Below are 18,241 nucleotides of genomic sequence, written 5' to 3' on the forward strand. Positions count from 1 at the left end.
CCTGATCTGAAATCAAGAGTCAGACACTTAACCAACTGAGCCACCCAGGCGCCCTGCAGTAATTTTAAATGTCTGTTTAACAGTTTAGCATTTGATGAAGATTAGTTGACCATAGAGTTGAGGGTCCATTTCTGGGCTCTTTATTCTGTTCCATTGATCTATGTGTCTGTTTTGTGCCAGTACCATACTTTCTTGATGATGACAGCTTTGTAATAGAGCTTGAAGTCAGGAATTGTGATGCCGCCAGCTTTGCTTTTCTTTTTCAACATTCCTCTGGCTATGCGGGGTCTTTTCTGGTTCCATACAAATTTTAGGATTATTTGTTCCATTTCTTTGAAAAAAGTTGATGGTATTTTGATAGGGATTGCATTAAATGTGTAAATTGCTCTAGGTAGCATTGACATCTTCACAATATTTGTTCTTCCAATCCATGAGCATGGAACGTTTTTCCATTTCTTTGTGTCTTCCTCAATTTCTTTCATGAGTATTCCATAGGTTTCTGAGTACAGTTTCTTTGCCTCTTTGGTTAGATTTATTCCTAGGTATCTTATGGTTTTTGGTGCAACTGTAAATGGGATCGACTCCTTAATTTCTCTTTCTTCTGTCTTGTTGTTGGTGTATAGAAATGCCACTGATTTCTGTGCATTGATTTTATATCCTGCCTGGAGGGGGAGACAAACCATGAGAGACTATGGATTCTGAGAAGCAAACTGAGGGTTCTAGAGGGGAGGGGGGGAGGGGGATGGGTTAGCCTGGTGATGGGTATTAAAGAGGGCACGTATTGAATGGAGCACTGGGTGTTATACGCAAACAATGAATCATGGAACACTATGTCAAAAACTAATGATGTAATGTATAGTGATTAACATAATAAAATAAAATTAAAAACAACAACAACAACAAAACAGTTTAGCATTTGAATGCTCCATAAATTTGTTATCCAATTCCATAATTACAAACAGATAGTTTCCATTGTGTTTTGCTATTGCTGTAGGGACAACTCTTTGGAGGAATTTTGTACATCGGCACACAAATAAACAGGCACACTTATTCAATTACATCTATAAAATAAATTTCTTACTCCAGTGGTTTGAGTTCTAGATTATAGGCCTCTTTCCAAATCAATATGTAGATCCATTTTATCATTATCTTTATATTTCCTTCTATGGATAGTCCATTTTCTAAAAGCAGTTCCCTATTCATTATTATTACAAAACGTGAAGAAATAAATATTCTCGTGCATGCACTTAAGCACATTTATATGAATACTCATTCCCTTGTTTAATTAAACTTTAAAATTGAAATAAACCTTGGTATAAAAATTATCAGAGAAGCAGGGACGCCTGGGTGGCTCAGAAGCATATTAAATGAGAAGTATAAACTCCATCCTATCCTTTTCTTCCTACCTCCAGTTCAACTCCTTGGAGGTAAATCACAGACATTCTCTATTCATTTATTTCTCTTATGAATTTCCTCCACATATCCTGTATGTGCTAATGATGTTTCTGATCATAGAACATCCATGCTCTCTCTTTTGCAACTACACCCTGATTTTTAGGAATACCCACTCTTCCCCCACTAAATCTGCTTCAGCTACTCTGGCTTCTTTGTTGTTCTTCACACACATAAAAATGAATTAAAAATATTCCAGTTTCAGGGCCTTTGCCTTTGCCACTGCCTAGAAAGCTTATCCTTCGATTCCCACAGCTCTCCTCCTTAATCCTTTAGGTCTTTGCCCAAATTCTATCTTGCCAGTGAGGTATTCCCTAATTGTGCCATTTAAAATGGTAGCCCCCACCATAACAACATTTTTCTAGATATGTCTCCTGAGGCAAAGGAAACAAAAGCAAAAATAAACTATTGGGACTACATCAAAATTAAAAAGCTTCTGTACAGCAAAGGAAGCAATCAACAAAACAAAAAGACAACCCACTGAATGGGAGAAGATATTTACAAATGACATATCCCATAAAGGGTTAGTATCCAAAATATATAAAGAACTTCTACAACTCAACACCAAAAAACACAAAAAATCCATTTAACAAATGGGCAGAAGACACAAACAGACATTTCTCCAAAGAAGACATAAAGATGGCCAAGAGACACATGGAAAGATGCTCAACATCACTCATCATCATGGAAAAGCAAATCAAAACCACAGTGAAATATCACCTCACACATGTCAAAATGGCTACAATAAAAAACACAAGAAATAACGAGTTTCTTGTGGAGAAAAGAGAACCTTCTTGCACTGTTGGTGGGAATGAAAACTGGTGCAGCCACTGTGGAAAACAGTATGGAGATTACTCAAAAAATTAAAAATAGAATTACCATATGATCCAGTAATTCCACTACTGGGTATTTACCCGGAGAGTATGAAAATATATATATACAAAATGTATATTGTATCCTAGCATTACAATGCAGGTAACACTGCCAGTTCAATAATGATCTGGCACTAGGACATTTAAATACAGGGACACTATGACCTCCTTCTACACTGTTTGGGTTAGTCCAGGTTTAAAGTCACTCATGTTCACGAAGACCTGAACACCTCCACTGTTTCCCTGAGTGTTTGGGAGCCACACTCTAAGTTCAGACACTCAAGTGGCTGTCTCATTCCTAGTTCATAGCAGCCAGGGATAAATTAGTAGAAGAGTCCTATTTGGTTCTTTGGGATTTAAGAGCAGAAGAAAAGGGGCGCCTGGGTGTCTCAGTTGGTTAAGCGACTTCCTTCAGCTCAGGTCATGATCCCGTAGTCCTGGGATTGAGTCCCGCATCGGGCTCCCTGCTCGGCAGGGAATCTTCTTCTCCCTCTCACCCTATCCACTCTTGTGCTCTCTCTCTCTCTCTCTCTGTCTCAAATAAATAAAATAAAATCTTAAAAAAAAAGAGAGAGAGAAGAAGAAAAGATCCACTCATATTTCTCACACACTAATTCCCAGAAACTTCTGGTCAAGACTCCATCTCCAAGTTTGTTCATTACCACATTTTCCATTCACTCAACAAACATTTTTTTAAAAAAGTAAACACTAGAGGGAAGTCACCATAAAATGTGCCATGCAGATTCTTTCTGCCTGAAGACAATTATTACAACTAGTCATAAAGTCAAGTTATCTTGTGTCAGGCAGTCTGCACAGGAACTCAAATCCAAAATGATAGTCCAGGGGAATGATGCCATCTACATTATAGATGAGAAAACAGAAATCTACTTTACAGATGAGAAAACAGAGAAGATAGCTATTCAAGGTCACAAACTACAGAGCGACTGAGCCAGGACTCAAACCCAGTGCCGCCAAACTCCGAAGCCTGTGATTTTTGCAATACTTCATATTGTCTCTGGATATTATAATCTAGAGGGGGAAATATGAAGTTTGTCAGTAATACATGTTATATGGAAATTATTCAGTTGTGTCCAAGAAGCATTTCTGAGTATGTGAAACCCTGCTAGGTGTTTGAAAGAGGTCTAACTTGAATAAGGTAAAGTCTATCTATACCTTCTGCAGGGGACTGTGCATGAATACAGTACAAATAAATGCTGTAATTGAGTTAACAGCAGAGAACCTTCTGTCTACTTAGGATCAGAGAGGGTATCACAGATGATGTCAGGTATCCAAGTCTGGAAGGCTGAGGAGCGTTTCAGCAAGTGGAGAAGGGTAGGAAGAGCATAGGTAAGGTGCAGAGGTCTGGCAGTACTGAGCATGAGTCTGAAGGGACAGGAGTTGAAGCAGCAAGCAGTCTGAAGGAGTGAATATAAAGAGTTTCCCTGACCACAGGATGGATGGTCATTGCCATGAAAGGGATCAGCAGGAGACTGATAGAACAAGAAGGGTGAGCTGAATGAGGTCACAGCAAAGATGTAGCAAGTGGGGGGAGTGTGGGTGTAGAATGTGAATCACAGCGTAGAGGAGCTGGGCACAGCCCATAGGAGGGACGTGGTAGTACTGGGGAGGCGACAGTATGTAGAACTAGCCATCCCCAAGGTTCTGGATGGAACTGTAGAGTGACAGGCTCGTTTAGACAGGCTCAAAATGTTCCTTCTCAGCCATCCAACTTACACTTTTGCATTGCAAAACTTTCAATCTAGCGGTACGATTACTTCAATTGCTTCGCTAAAGTGGGGGCCTAGTCTTGGGTGGTGGGGATGGTGGGGAGCAGCCTTGCTTTGGTAGTATGACTGGAGAGGACACCCCCCCAAATGTTGGGGTGTTAATGAAAAGTTCAAAAGTTCAAAATCTTCCAGTGCAGTGTGTTATCCCAACAGATCAATGAAAGTGCACTTACGAAACATGGCCAAATTAGACACATTTGTAAATGCTCTCCTAAGTAATGGTTCCTGAAAGTATTCTTTTTCTTTTTCTAAATTGAGATATAACTGACCTACAACATTGTTTTAGTTTTAGGTGTACACCAGAATTATTTGATTGCTCCTTCTTCACAGTATTTTATTGAAGACAGGGAGACCTAAGGAAGACTCAGTTCAACTCAGATGTGTTCTGTTTTAGTCCCAGTATTTACGGTTAGTTTAAACATGAAAATAGAAGGTCATAAAAGCATATGATTATTCTGGTGGAAATGGAAAGGAAAAGAGCTACTTAGGCGAGACCGTACTGTTTCACTGTTACTCTGAATTATTTACATTCAGTATGATTAAATTTATTATTTGACATTGGAAATGTATATTAATAACTGACTATGATATATTTAATTGTATAATATTGTATTAGGCTACATATTGGATGTTCTAAGCATATGGACTTTAACCATGCTTATTACTGTAATGAATTCTCATAGTTTTGAATATCACATACAAAATGCATAATGTGCTTTCTTTTTAAAAATCCCACTGGGAGAGGAAGTTCACCCAAGGGGTGGGGGTCAGTGCCACTGAGGTTCACCCTGTTCTTTAAAGTGGAAGAGTCTGTGAAGAGGCAGATTCGAGTGGAGAGTCCTGCTCCTTCCAAGTGGAGAAGGCCTGTCTCCAAGCCAGATCCCAGAGTCATAGGAAACACACACGGATTTCCCCTTTCTTAATATTAGAATCTGACCTCATTCAGTTAAGAGTCTCCTTCATCTTGCCAGCAATCATGCTCTTCCTCTCTGCCTCCCGCTTGCAGAGCTAAGGGGTAGAGGAATCGGGATGCAGAGTAGATACTCCTCCTCATACCACTACTGCTAGTGCAAACACCACCACTTCTTCAACCACTTGCTAAGATGTCTTCGGCATTTCCTATTTGCTAGATCTCATTCTAAAGATTTAAATATATTAACTCATTTAATCTCTATAACAACCCTCCGGAGTAACTTCAGAAGAAGAATCTGAAACACAGCAAGGATATAGAAGTGGCCTATATTCATACCACTAATAACAGGTAGAGGGTGAATGATCTGACTTAATCCAGTTTATCAGACAATTAAAGCATCAACATTGTACACTTGGGATGTACTTCAAAATGTAACTCCATAGTAACATTTCCGCTAAGGAAATTGACGAGTCATTTGACAAACTTTGATCCTGCAATATTTCCCTATCTCCCCAAATAGCACAATTCATCATTTTAAAAAATTTTTTAAAAGATTTTCTTTCTTTCTTTCTTTGTCAGAGAGAGAGAAATAGAGAGAGAGCACAAGCAGGGAGAGCGGCAGGCAGAGGGAGAAGCAGGCTCCCCGCTGAACAAGGAGCCCAATGTGGGTCTCAATCCCAGGACCCTGGGATCATGACCTGCGCCGAAGGCAGCCACTTAATTGACTGAGCCACCCAGGTATCCCCATCATTTTTTTTTTTTTTAAATAAAGAAGTTAAAGTCAGGAGCAAAGTGGAGTTATTTTTTGTTGTCATGACTATTTAGGATTGGTCTCTTTTGCATAGCTGTTTAAAGGTAGGTTCATAAGTAAAAGTGAGTTCACATTCTGTATCTGAGAATTTTGTTTTGCTTTGTTGTATTGGGTTTCTTTTTAGAGGACATTGAAGTGATGTGAATTCTCTGACCCTCATTCCACTATATGAAGAGGAGACAAACACCAAAGTCCAGAAGGGCACGCTTTTGCTTGCCTACATATTGTACCTTGTGCTTGGAGCAATGATATTTCAAGACTTCGAGAAAGACTTTGAGGTACAGTGGTGCCAGTTGGCAGTTAATACAAAAATTGCTTTTCTGAGAAATTGTTCTAATCTGACTCAAGAAGATGTGGAACTCTTTGTGCAGATAAGAGATGAAGATATGGTTATTTTCAGATGCAGAGAGGCTTTGAATGGGAAATTCTGTGAAATAACTTCCTTCATTGAGACTACCGATTGCTTACCCGAACAGGAAACTTCATTTTAGCTCTGAGCCAGACAGGGAAGAGTGGGAATAAGAAATCATGCAGACTAGAAAGAAGAAGGAAGGCAGCAGATGATAAGAAGGTGGAAGGAGGTGAAAGTCAGAGAAGGAACAGATTACAACCCAATCACTACATGAGGATAAAAACTAAAAATATTCTGATTGAAATGATCCTTTTCATTATTTCAGATGAAGTGCAGACAGATGTTCTGAAAAGGAGATAAGAATTTGGCAGGAAATCTGGCTTATTTCCCTTCCACTTTTTCCAGAGATTGTCATGCTCTAAATTCTGGACACATTGTCCTTAAAATTTTCCCTATGCTACCTTTTGTGGTAGAGTAAATTTAATTTCAATGCAGGCATTCTGATTCCTCTTTTCCTTGAGCGTTTGTATAGTTTGTCTTTCCCAACTTTAACGTCATAAAGACATATTCTTCAACTTTCTTCTAAAAATTTTTAAAATTTTGTTTTACATTTAAATCATTAATTTTTAATTAGATTATTAATCTGGATTGTGTGTGTATCTGTATATGTAAAGTAGGATCTAGCTTTACATATTTTTCTGTATGAAGATCCCATTGCTCCAGAACAATTTATTAATTCGTTATTTCTCATTAATTTTTAGTGTTATCTCTGTCATATGCCAGGTTCTCATTTGTACATTAATTTGTTTCTGGGCTTTCAATTCTCTTCCCTCCTGTTTGAATTACAATAGCCTTGCAATGAGTCCTGGAATAAATTTTCCTACTCTTTTGTATGAATTTCAAGATCAGATTGTCACATTCCATAATGTACTCTGCTGGGGGTTTGATCGAGATTTCTTTGAATTTGGGGAGAATTATTATGTGATGATATTGAGTATTCTTAAACACAAAATGGAATCTCTTAGTATATAGGAATCATGTAATGCATCGTCTTTTGTGGCTGGCTTCTTCCACTTAGCATGATTTTGGTTTGGTTTCAGGGAAGGTTGGGGATCTTTTTAGATAGTTGGCACATAACGTTACATTAGTTTCAGGTGTATAGCATAGTGATTTGACAAGTTACACATTATGTTCACCACAAGGAGCTACCATCTGTGTTAACACATCGCTATTACAATATCATCAACTGTATTCCTCATGCTGTGCTTTTTATTCCTGTGGCTTATTTGTTCTGTAACTGGAATCCTGTATCTTCTGCTCCCCTTCACCCACTTTTCCCAAAACCCCATTCCTCTCCCCTCTGGCAACCATCAGTTTATTCTCTGCACTCACAGGTCTGATTCTGCTTTTTGCTTATTTGTTTTTTTGTTTTTGTTTATATATTTCACTTATGAGTGAAATCATATGGTATTTGTCTTAGTCTGACTTATTTCACTTGGCATGATACCCTCTAGGTCCATCCATGTTGTCTCAAATGACACGATCCCATCTTTTTTATGGCTACATAATATTTGGTTAGATAGATAGATAGATAGATAGATAGATAGATAGATAGATAGATACCACATCTTCTTTGTCCATTTGTCTATTGATGGACACTTAGCCTTCTTCCATATCTTGGCTATTGTAAATGATGCTCCAATAAACATAGGGATGCATGTATCTTTTCCAATTAGTGTTTAAGATTGCTTAAGATCTTCTGGACTCACCCTGACCTGCACATGCATGGATCTGACCCTAATTCACACATCAAAGACTTTGAGGATGGAACTAGTGCGTAGGCCTGAATCTAGATCTCAGACTGACCAGAGTGATGGATGTGTGGGACAGGTCCGAATGATAGAGGCCATGAGAGCTGAACACATTCCACAGAATGTGAATTGGAACTTGCAGTCTGAATCTAAACAGGTAGATTGCCTGCCAACGTGAAAATATCAACATTCTCCATAGGACTTGAATTAGACTCACAGTCTCATAACATAGGATTGAAAATGTTGAGGATACAATCCAGAAGTACTGAGCATATGAAGAACCACAAAAATCTGGTGATAAATCCTCTCTGGTTTTGTCTGAAAGAGTTTTTGTTTTGCCTTTTTTAAAAGGACATTTTCATTGGATATAAAATTCTAGTCTGGCACTTTAAAAATGTTCCATAGTCTTCTGGGTTCCATAGCTTATGATAGTTTGGATAAAATCCACTGCTATACCTTTAATTTTATTAATCTTTTCTTTTGCTGATAATCTCATCTAGTGAAATATTCCTTTTTGAATATTGTATTTTTCATTTCTAGAATTTCTATTTGATTACTTCTTAAATATTCCATTTCTTTCCTCATTATGTTAATGATTTATCTTTGAGTATATTTATTTTAGCCCTTTTAAGGTCCTTGTTTGCTAATTCCACCATTTTAATGAAACTGTTATTTATGGGTTTGTTTCTCTTGAGTGATTTTTCTTTTGGTAATGGGTAACCTTCTCCTGCTTCTTTGTATGTCTACTAATTTTTAAAAATTAGATAATAAACATTGGGAATTGTTTTGAGGTGCTTGGTTTTATTATATTCCTTTAAATTCCTTAACTTTTTCTCACAGGCAATTAAGTAAGTTACTTAAACATTACTTTAATCCTTTCAAGATTTATCTTAGGCTTCTTTCAGGCTTAAAGTAGCCCTTTTTCTGGAGTGAATTTTGCTGCACTGCTCAGTCACGGCCTTTTTGGGTTCTCTCCTGAATGTCCTGAACATACAGTGAAGTCTGTTCACCCTAGCTGAGAAAGCTCAAACAGTTCCTAACCTGGTATGAATTCTAGGAATATTCCAGTTTACAGGCCACAGTAATTGTTTTTTCCCAATACATCAGTTAGCTATTGCTGAGTAACAACATTAAGACAAATTTAGTAGCTTAAAACACATTTATTATCTGTCTCTGTAGGTCGGGGGTCTGAGCACAGCTTAGCTGGGTCCTCTGCAAGACTATAGTCAAGGTGCCAGACAGGGGTGTGGTCTCATCTGATGCTCAAATGAGGGAAAACCTGCTTACAAACTCATGTAGCTCTTAATTGCATTTAGTTCCTTCAGGCAGTCCTCCCCAGGACCCCAGTTTCACATTCGCTGTCTGCCAGGGCTACCACCAGGTCCCTCCACATGGCCCTTTCATAGGCAGTTCACAGCATGGCAGCTTCCTTCCTCAAAGCCAGCAAGGTAGAGAGAGACTAGCAAGATCAGCACACAGTCTCATATGATTTAATCACCATAAGTGGAATCATGGCTGTCCTGCCACCTTTGATATATTCTGTGTCACTAGAAATAAATCGCAGGTCCCACCCACTGTCAAAGGGAAGGGAATCCCTCAGGGCACAAACACCAGACCATGGGGGCCACTTTGAGAGTCTGTCTGCCATACTTGGGAAATTGTTTTTGACCAGCCTCACAAAGTTTCATCTTTTTCATGTGCACAATGTTTTTCAGCCAAAGATTCAGTGCAGACTTCTAGAACTCTTTCTCTGTGTAGCTTCCTCCTCTGTGAAACTCTGCCCTCAAATTGTAGCCACCTCAGCTTTACTGAGCTCCCATCTCTGTCTCCCCAACTCAGAAATATTATTATGCTCTTTGGGATCCCCTGTCTCTATATCTCAGTCTAGAAATTACTTCCAAACAATCTTGGCAGTGGTAGTGCTCATTTCATTTGCTTCCCTTCTTAGTGATTACAGCCTGTCTCTAAGGGTATTGTACCTCTGATGACCATCACCCCTGTTCTCGCTAGCATGTCATCCCAGAGTGGTTTTGTTCAATCTCATTTTTAAAACTCCCATATGTATTATTGTACACTTAGTTTCTGTTTTGATTTGCCCACATTTTATTGGTGTCTGTATTCATTATTTCTTTCTTCATCTCAGAGGTTCTTCCAGGGATAATTTTCCTAGTGAAATAGATCTTTAATACATTTCTCTCATGAGAGTCTGCTAGTTGAAACCACTCTTTCTCTTTTTTTGTTAGTTTGTTTTGTTTTGGTCTAAATGTTTATTCATCTCATATTTTTTCTTGAAATTTATTTTAGCAGAGTATGCAATACTAGGTTGACAATTGCTTTCTTTCAGAACATGGGAGACATTATTTCACTATTTTGTGGCTTCCTTCAGCTGCTTTTAAGAAGCTTTCTGTTGGGGCGCCTGGGTGGCTCAGTCGGTTAAGCGACTGCCTTCGGCTCAGGTCATGATCTCAGGGTCCTGGGATCAAGCCCCGCATCGGGCTCCCTGCTCGGCGGGAAGCCTGCTTCTTCTTCTCCCACTCCCCCTGCTTGTGTTCCCTCTTCCGCTGTGTCTCTCTGTGTCATATAAATAAATAAAATCTTTAAAAAAAAAAAAAGAAGCTTTCTGTCAATCTCATTGCCTATACTTTGTAGATAATTTATCTTTTCTCTCTGGCATCAGAGACTTTCTCTGATTCTGTGAACTTCTCTTGATCTCTGCTATTTCACTGTTCTAATTCAACAGTCTAGATGTAACTTTTGTTTTTATTTTGCTTGGGGTTTGCCTCCTGAATCTTCATAGCCATTTCTCTTATCAATTCTGGGAAACTCATTAATTTTTTTGAAATGACCAATATGATTGGCTTATTATTTCTCTCCTCTGTCATCTCTTAACCCCTCTTTTTATTCTCCACTATTTTGTCTTTTTTGCTATATTTTCAGTAATACAATAAGATATATCTTCCCTTATTTTCTTTTTGGCTCCATCTTCTTATCTAATGTTTCAAATTGTTAATTTTAATAATTATATTTTTCCTGTCTGGAAGTTCTATTTTATCCTCTTTAAATTTGTGTAGTGTTTCTTGATAATATTGTATTCCTACATGTCTCTAATTCCTTTTGTTTCATTAAACATTTTAAACATATTTTATATTCTGTGTCCAATTACTGCAATATTTGAAATTTTAGGATTTTAATCCTATTAGATTCATCTGTGACTCCCATAGTGACGGCATTCTTATCTTGCTTTTGACTTTAAATAGAATACCTCTTATAGGGACGCCTGGGTGGCTCAGTCCATTAAGCATCTGCCTTCGGCTCGGGTGGTAATTCCGGGATCCTGGGATCGATTCCCACGTTGGGCTTCTTGCTCGTGGGGAGCCTGCTTCTCCCTCTGCCTCTCCCCCTCTGCTCTTGTTTTCTCTCTCTCTCTCAAAAAAAAAAAAAAAAAAAGGAATACCTCTTATATTTCACTATTAAACATGAAGTTTCTGGGGTTTGTTATAGTTACTCTTTACCAAATTAAAACGTTTTGTTCCTATTTCTAACTTACAAGATATTTCCCTAAAACTATTTCATTTTATCTATTTTTGTAGTTATTAAAATGATTAACATATGCTTTCATCTTTATTATATTTTTAGTGATTTCCTATTACTAAACTTTAGTACATTCTTTCAGTCATAATGTATCCTTTTATAACTCTGCTAGATTTTATTTAATAATATTTTATTTAGAATTTTGGATTCTATATTTATAGGCAGTGTATAATTTCCTTCTTTCATTCCTTCCCTCCTTCCTTCCTTTATACCTGTGCTATTCATGTCTGCTTTTGACATATTAGTATCAGCTTCATTCTAAGCATTCCATAAAGAATCAGGAAGCACAGAAAAAAATCTTTTAATTATTCTGCTCATTGTACTACTCTCCACTTCCATATTCCTTTCTCCTTGACTTTGTATTTGCAGTTTCTTGGGAGTGTTTAGAGAATTAAGGCATTGACCACTTGAAGAGGCTGCTACTGTTACTGTTTAGATTGTGAAATTATTTGGCCAAGGTTCTTTCACCAACAAACTTTTATGTATTTTGAACTTTCCAGGGGTACCTGGCTGGCTTAGTCAGTAGAGAATGCGACTCTCGATCTCAGGGTCATGAGTTCAAGCCCCATGTTGGGTATGGAGCCTACTTAAAAAAAAATAATAAATTAAATTTAAAAATAAAAAATAATTTACTTTCCAGAAATTGCTGGCCCTGTCATTAACTCCTTTCTTATTCTCCAATGATGTGATAAAATTACTGTGCTCCTCTATGATTTTTCTTATTCTCTCTCATGATTTCGGTTTACTTAAACTAGAAGTCTCTCTATAGCTATATGACCCAGATTTGCTAAGTACTTGAAAATAATTGAACTTTATTAACATTTTAATCGTTATGCTAAATTTATATACATCACTCTCCCAAATTTCCTCAGAGACTATTGTTATAGTCACATATCTAACCCATACACAACTTCTAACCCATACGCCACTAAAACAAACAAGGTTTTCCATCACAAGTTCTCATCATAAACATTTCTATTTCACTTGGTCCTAAGGCAAATGTCTAATTTGACCCAGTTAAATATGGGTTTGGTTTTAATCCAGCTAAATGGAACTAATTTTCTTTAGTGTTCTACTTGAAGAAATAGAAATTATGCAACCCCAAACTTTGTTTTTGTTTTTTCTCTTAATTTGTAGATGATGACTTCTCGAATATTATCAGGAATACCTCCCCTAGGAAATAAGACTATGCCTCCTTTTGGACGTCTAGAAACTCTTTCATGACATCCTTAATTATTGTATCCACAGTAGGTAATTATTGTGCTTTTTCTTTTATACTTAGGATGTTAAATATTTTATATATGTTTTGCATATGGGACTGCCTACATACTGCCCATACCTTTGTATGGTTGGTATCTTAGATTTAATGAAATAAAGTAGTAGTTTAAGGACAAGATACACTTCCAGAACTAGGTCTACCAAGGTAAAGGAGGGAAGCTGTCAATATTCTTGGCTCTCTGTGAAAAAGACATTGTTTTTCTTTTTCCCTACACTTCGATCTCTTCAAATCTTGGCTTAAGACTATGTTCTCTGGACCAGAAAGTGTGGGGAGTAAGAAAAGCTGTCCCCCCCCACTCCATCTCAACAAAAAAGGTTTCAAAGCTATAAAATGTTCCCAAATAAGTCAAATGGGACTTAATTCTCTTCTCCCACTCCTCGCAAAGCTGTGTCATCAACTCTTGGACAAAAAAGGACCCATGAGAAAGGTTTAAAAAAAAAGTTCTTAGAATAAGGAACTCCCCCACTGGGTGTTATATGCAAACAATGAGTCATGGAACACTACATCAAAAACTAATGATGTAATGGATGGTGATTAACATAACATAATAAAAAAAATACTAAAAAAAAAAAAAAGAATAAGGAGCTCCCCAAATGGGGTAGGTTGGAGCTGTGAAGCAGGGTGCAAATGTTATCACAGGATGATATAGAAAGGAAACCAGAATGTGAAATGACTAAGAGGGGAAGGAAAGAGAGAGAAAAAATAATAGGGGAGATAAATAAATACCTTAATGTACAATATTAAGAATTGAGAATTTATAAAGAATATTTAAATGGGTTAAGAATATTTTTTTAAAGTACAAAGGCAAATATAGAAGAATGAAAAGAGGCAATATAAATATCAAACTTGGAGAGCAGGAAGAAGAAGGTGATTATAGGAGTTGAATCCCCATCTTTCAATTACAAAATACCTAAAATTGATAAATCAACAAATGGATGTAATCCATATACATTAGTCTCATCCAACAGAGTAGCTCTGAAGCAGGGATTGCACCACAAATGGTTTTTTCTTTTTTTATTTATTTTTAATATTTTATTTATTTATTTGACAGAGTGAGAGAGCAAGAGAGGGAACACAAGCTGGGGGAGTGGGAGAGGGAGAAGCAGGCTTCCCGCTGAGCAGGGAGCCCGATTCGGGGCTCGATCCCAGGACTCTGGGATCATGACCTGAGCTGAAGGCAGACGCTTAACTGACTGAGCCACCCAGGTGCTCCCACAAATGGTTTTTTATAACCCTCTGTCAGTCGGCTGAGGGGCCCCCGGGTGGCTCAGATGATTACCTCTCTGCCTCCCAAGAAGGGGTGTGGTCAAACCTCCCAGGTACTGCGGCTCCACTGGGCTAAGGGCAAGTCTCGAGAGAAGGAAGTCCTGCCTTAGCAGCTGATACTTATGGCACATGGGAATGAGTGTACCAGAAGGGTCAAAGGAACCTGGGTGAAGGCCTAAGCTCATAAACAGCAGCATGCATTTTAAAAATTAGTTGATTCCTAGAGTGAATGCTCTTCACTTTCTTGTTTAATTGCAAGAGTAGAATGTGCTACATAGAAAACCACAATTTTTAAACTAGTAAGTGTAATCTCACAGTTCCACACACATTAACTATCAAACTTTTGTGATAGAAAGTTCTTCATCTATAAATGACAGTATTCAGTTTTAGACTGCTTTCTCAGAGCAATATTTCCTGAGTATCTTTCTAGTCATAAATACTTCATTATTGTCCTGAAAGATATCACAATATTTCATTACATTGATATACCAGATTGCCCACCATCAGTCTCCTTTATTGCTGAACTTACACTGATTCCAATTTTTTTAAATTTGAAATACTGATACTGTGAAAAATCTTGTTTGTTTTCACTCACATTTCTTGATTGTTTTCTTAGGATGAAATAAGAGTTATTGGGTTTTCTGTTTGTTTGTTTTTTAATATGTGCTATGTATGCTAGGGCTCTTAGAATACCAATGACTAAAAATTTGTCCTCAATGCCCAATGTCAAATGTGCAAATTATACCAAGTTGTCATATTTTGAGGGGCATTGCATTTTTTTTTTCTTTTATCAGGTTATGGGACAATTTTTCCTAGAACTGCTGGTGGACAGATGTTCTGTGTTGTCTTTGCTGCAATTGGAATCCCTCTAACTATCATATAGTTTAAACGTATTGGTAAATTAATTTCTCTGCCATTTGAAAACCGTGGAAAGGGAATAAAGGAGGTAAGTTTTCTCTCCCTCCACACAATCACACACACACACACACACACATACACACATCTGGTAGAGAAGTTTTGTTTTTAAAAAATATATATGATGTGGGTTCATAACCTTAGATTGACCAGACACATGACACTTTATATTTACTGGATTCATGTTGAATGAAATTTGTAGAAGTAGAAAAAGCAAGTCACCCTGTGTTATAAAACAGAAGAGGGAAAATCCAGCATTCAAAAAACCATCTATTTCCCCTTAAGTGATTTTCCTCTAATCATTTAACTTATAAAATGAGCAGTAGTGAGGGGCCCCTGGGTGGCTCAGATGGTTAAGTCTCTGACTCTTGATTTCGACTCAGGTCATGATCTCAGGGTCTTGAGATCAAGCCCCATGTCGGGCTCTGGGCTGGGCGTGGAGCTGCTTAAGATTCCTTCTCTCTTTCTCCCTCTGCCCCTCCCCACCTTCAAAAAAAAAGAAGAAGAAGAAGAAGAAAAGATGAGCAGTGGTGAACTGGTATGACCTAAATGTTCTCAAAGTCATTCAGTCAACTCCTTTATTTTACAGAAGAGGAAAACATTTCATAAAGGCTGAATGACTTACCCAAGATTACCCAAAGAATTAGTGCAAGTGCAGACTCCTACCCCAGAGATGCAAAGCTTTGTCCACATATCAAGTTGAATCATGTGTGGTCTACTGAGTAATTAGCATGTTTTACTCTTTCTAAAAAATTAGAATAAAATACAGTTCTTTATTACCTAATTGCTAAGTTATAGACATTCTTCAAGAAGCTAATTAACCCTTGAACAACACCTGTTTGAACTGCATGGGTCCACTTACACTTTTTTTTTTTTTTTTTTTTAATTTCCTAGGGTCTTTTTTCCCTTGCTTGTGAAAGCTTTATTATTTCCATTTGGTCTATGGCTTAGGAGAGGGCTCCAGGGTGGTTAAAAAGTTGCCTAGTGGCTGCAGGGAGAGACTCAGACAGAAGTTCCGATGCCAGGAGGATGCCAGAGGGTCCCCTGAAGGGTTGCTGGGCCCTGGAGGCTCCCGGTCATGTGGATGGGTGAGCCTTTCCAAGAGATCCTCGCCCAGCCTGGGGGCCGGCCAGCCTGCGGAGGTGCGTCAGGTGGTCCCCATCTTCTTGATGAGTTTCACCTTCTCACCCAGGAAGTGGTTTTCCAGGAAGTCACAGAGATGGGGGTCTGCGCGGGCAGAACCTGGGGCATGCAGCTCCAGAAGGGCCTGGTTCAGGTTCACCTCCAGGACCTCGGCGGCTTCCATGGCATCTGGGGCTTTGCCCCCCCTGGTCCTGGGCCAGCTTCTGCGGTCCTGGGACAGGGCGTGGCGGCCGCGCTGGTTTAGCGTCAAGAGAGGCGTGGCGCCCCCGTGTGTGTCCTCAGCCGGCTCGCAGAAGACGCGGCCCACGCCCTCCAGAGTCACAAAGTCACCGTGGACATGGAGCCCAGAGACAGGTGCGTGTCGGAGGCCGGCAGATGCCTGTTGACCAGGCGGCTGGCGGTGGTGGCCTGCACTTGGGTGGAGTAATTCTGACGAATCTGGGGCCTCGTGGGTGATCGGCAGTAAGAAGCTAAGCCCAGAAAACGGTGTTGCTCGCCCTGTAAGCACAGGGTGGCTGAGAAGATGCTTCTGAAGGTTGTGACTGGGAAAGCGGTTGGGGGGTGGTGCGAGGCTGGAAGAGGGGCGTCCCCGGGGCTGTTCTGCCCAAACACCGTTGAAGCAAGAGGCAGATCTGAGGGACCGCTGGGTGCACTGCCGACGTGGGGATTGTTTTCAGTACAGTACTGTAAATGCATTTTCTCTTCCCTATGATTTTCTTCATAACATTTTCTCTTCTCTAGATACTTTATTGTAGGAATACAGTATATAATGCATATAACATACAATTTATGTGTTAATTGACTGTTATGAGTAAGGCCTCTGGTCAACAGTAGGCTATTAGTAGTTAAGTTTGCCAGGGAGGGTGGGGGACAAAGGTTATATGGGTTTCCCACTGCATGTGGTCAGCGCCTGTAACCCCCACCTTGTTCAAGGGTCAACTGTATTTTTATTTGCTATAAAGGAACATAAGGGATCCTCTTCAGAGAGCCTATGGGGAGTAGGTAGGCAAGGTGAGAATCCCATTAATTGTTGATGTAATCAAAGTCCTTACTCTGGGGGGAGCCCTTCAGAATGTGGGGTGTCACTTTCTTTGATACTTCTTTGTCTTCTTTTTGAAGGTCTATGGTTACTATAGGATTAGATATAGGTCACAAGCTTGGTTGCACAATAGAATCACCTGTGAGCTTTAAAGAAATTCTGGTGCCTAGCCTCCACTTCCGGCCAATTTGATCTGAATTTTTGAAGGTGGCGTCCTCAATGGTTTTTAAAGCTCCCCAAGTGATTTCAACGTGCAACAAGGTTGAGAACCATGGATATAGACCAGTGGTTCTCAACTGGAGTGATTTTTTTTTCCTTCCAAGGGGACATTTGGCAATGTCTGGAAGCATATTAGATTCTCACAACTCAGGAGAAGAGTGCTACTAGCAGGAGGAGAGTGCTATCTCCACCAAAGGGTAGAGGCTGAGGATGCTTCTAAACATAAGACAGGCCCTCACAACGAAGAATTATTGGGTCCAAAATGTCATTAGTATCAAGGTTGAGAAACTCTGATCCGGATGACTGGTTCTAATAGTATGGTCCCAGGAATAGCAGCATCAATGTTATCTGGGAATTGTTAGGAATACAGATACTTGGCCCCCATCCAAGAGTACAAAATCAAGAACTCTGGGGATGAGGCCCATCAGTCTGTTTTAACAAGCCCTGCAGGTGATAAAGATGTACACAAAAGTTTAAGAAACTCTGACCTAAAGCCTAATTAATACTTCAGCAAGATTAAAACTTTAAAAATATCTGCCTTTCAAAAGAAATTGTTAAAACAATGGAAAGACTACAGACTAGGGGAAAATATTTGCAAATTATATACCTAGTAGAAGGACATGCATCTAGAATATTTAAGAACTCTTAAAACTCAATAAGAAAATAGCTCAGTATTTTTAAATGGGGAAAAAGGTTTAAGCACAAATTTTACCAGTAAAAATATATACAAGACAAATAAGCACATTAAAAAAAATGCTAAGTATTAGTCATTAGGAAAATGCAAGGTAATA

At 38.8% G+C, this 18,241-nt stretch overlaps 1 long non-coding RNA gene and 1 pseudogene across 1 annotated transcript; one reads left to right on the forward strand and one right to left on the reverse strand.

Moving 5' to 3' along the window:
- The first annotated feature begins 5,966 nt into the window (after positions 1 to 5,966).
- Positions 5,967 to 15,288, forward strand: LOC116633019. Its single transcript, XR_004299549.1, has 3 exons — positions 5,967 to 6,113; positions 12,727 to 12,840; positions 14,929 to 15,288. It is a non-coding gene; the product is annotated as an uncharacterized LOC116633019 (long non-coding RNA).
- A 661-nt stretch (positions 15,289 to 15,949) lies between these two features.
- On the reverse strand, positions 15,950 to 16,888 carry LOC116632707 (annotated as a pseudogene).
- Positions 16,889 to 18,241: the final 1,353 nt, after the last annotated feature.

Source organism: Phoca vitulina, unplaced genomic scaffold, assembly GCF_004348235.1.
Source record: "Phoca vitulina isolate PV1807 unplaced genomic scaffold, GSC_HSeal_1.0 scaffold7, whole genome shotgun sequence".
Taxonomy (NCBI): domain Eukaryota; kingdom Metazoa; phylum Chordata; class Mammalia; order Carnivora; family Phocidae; genus Phoca; species Phoca vitulina.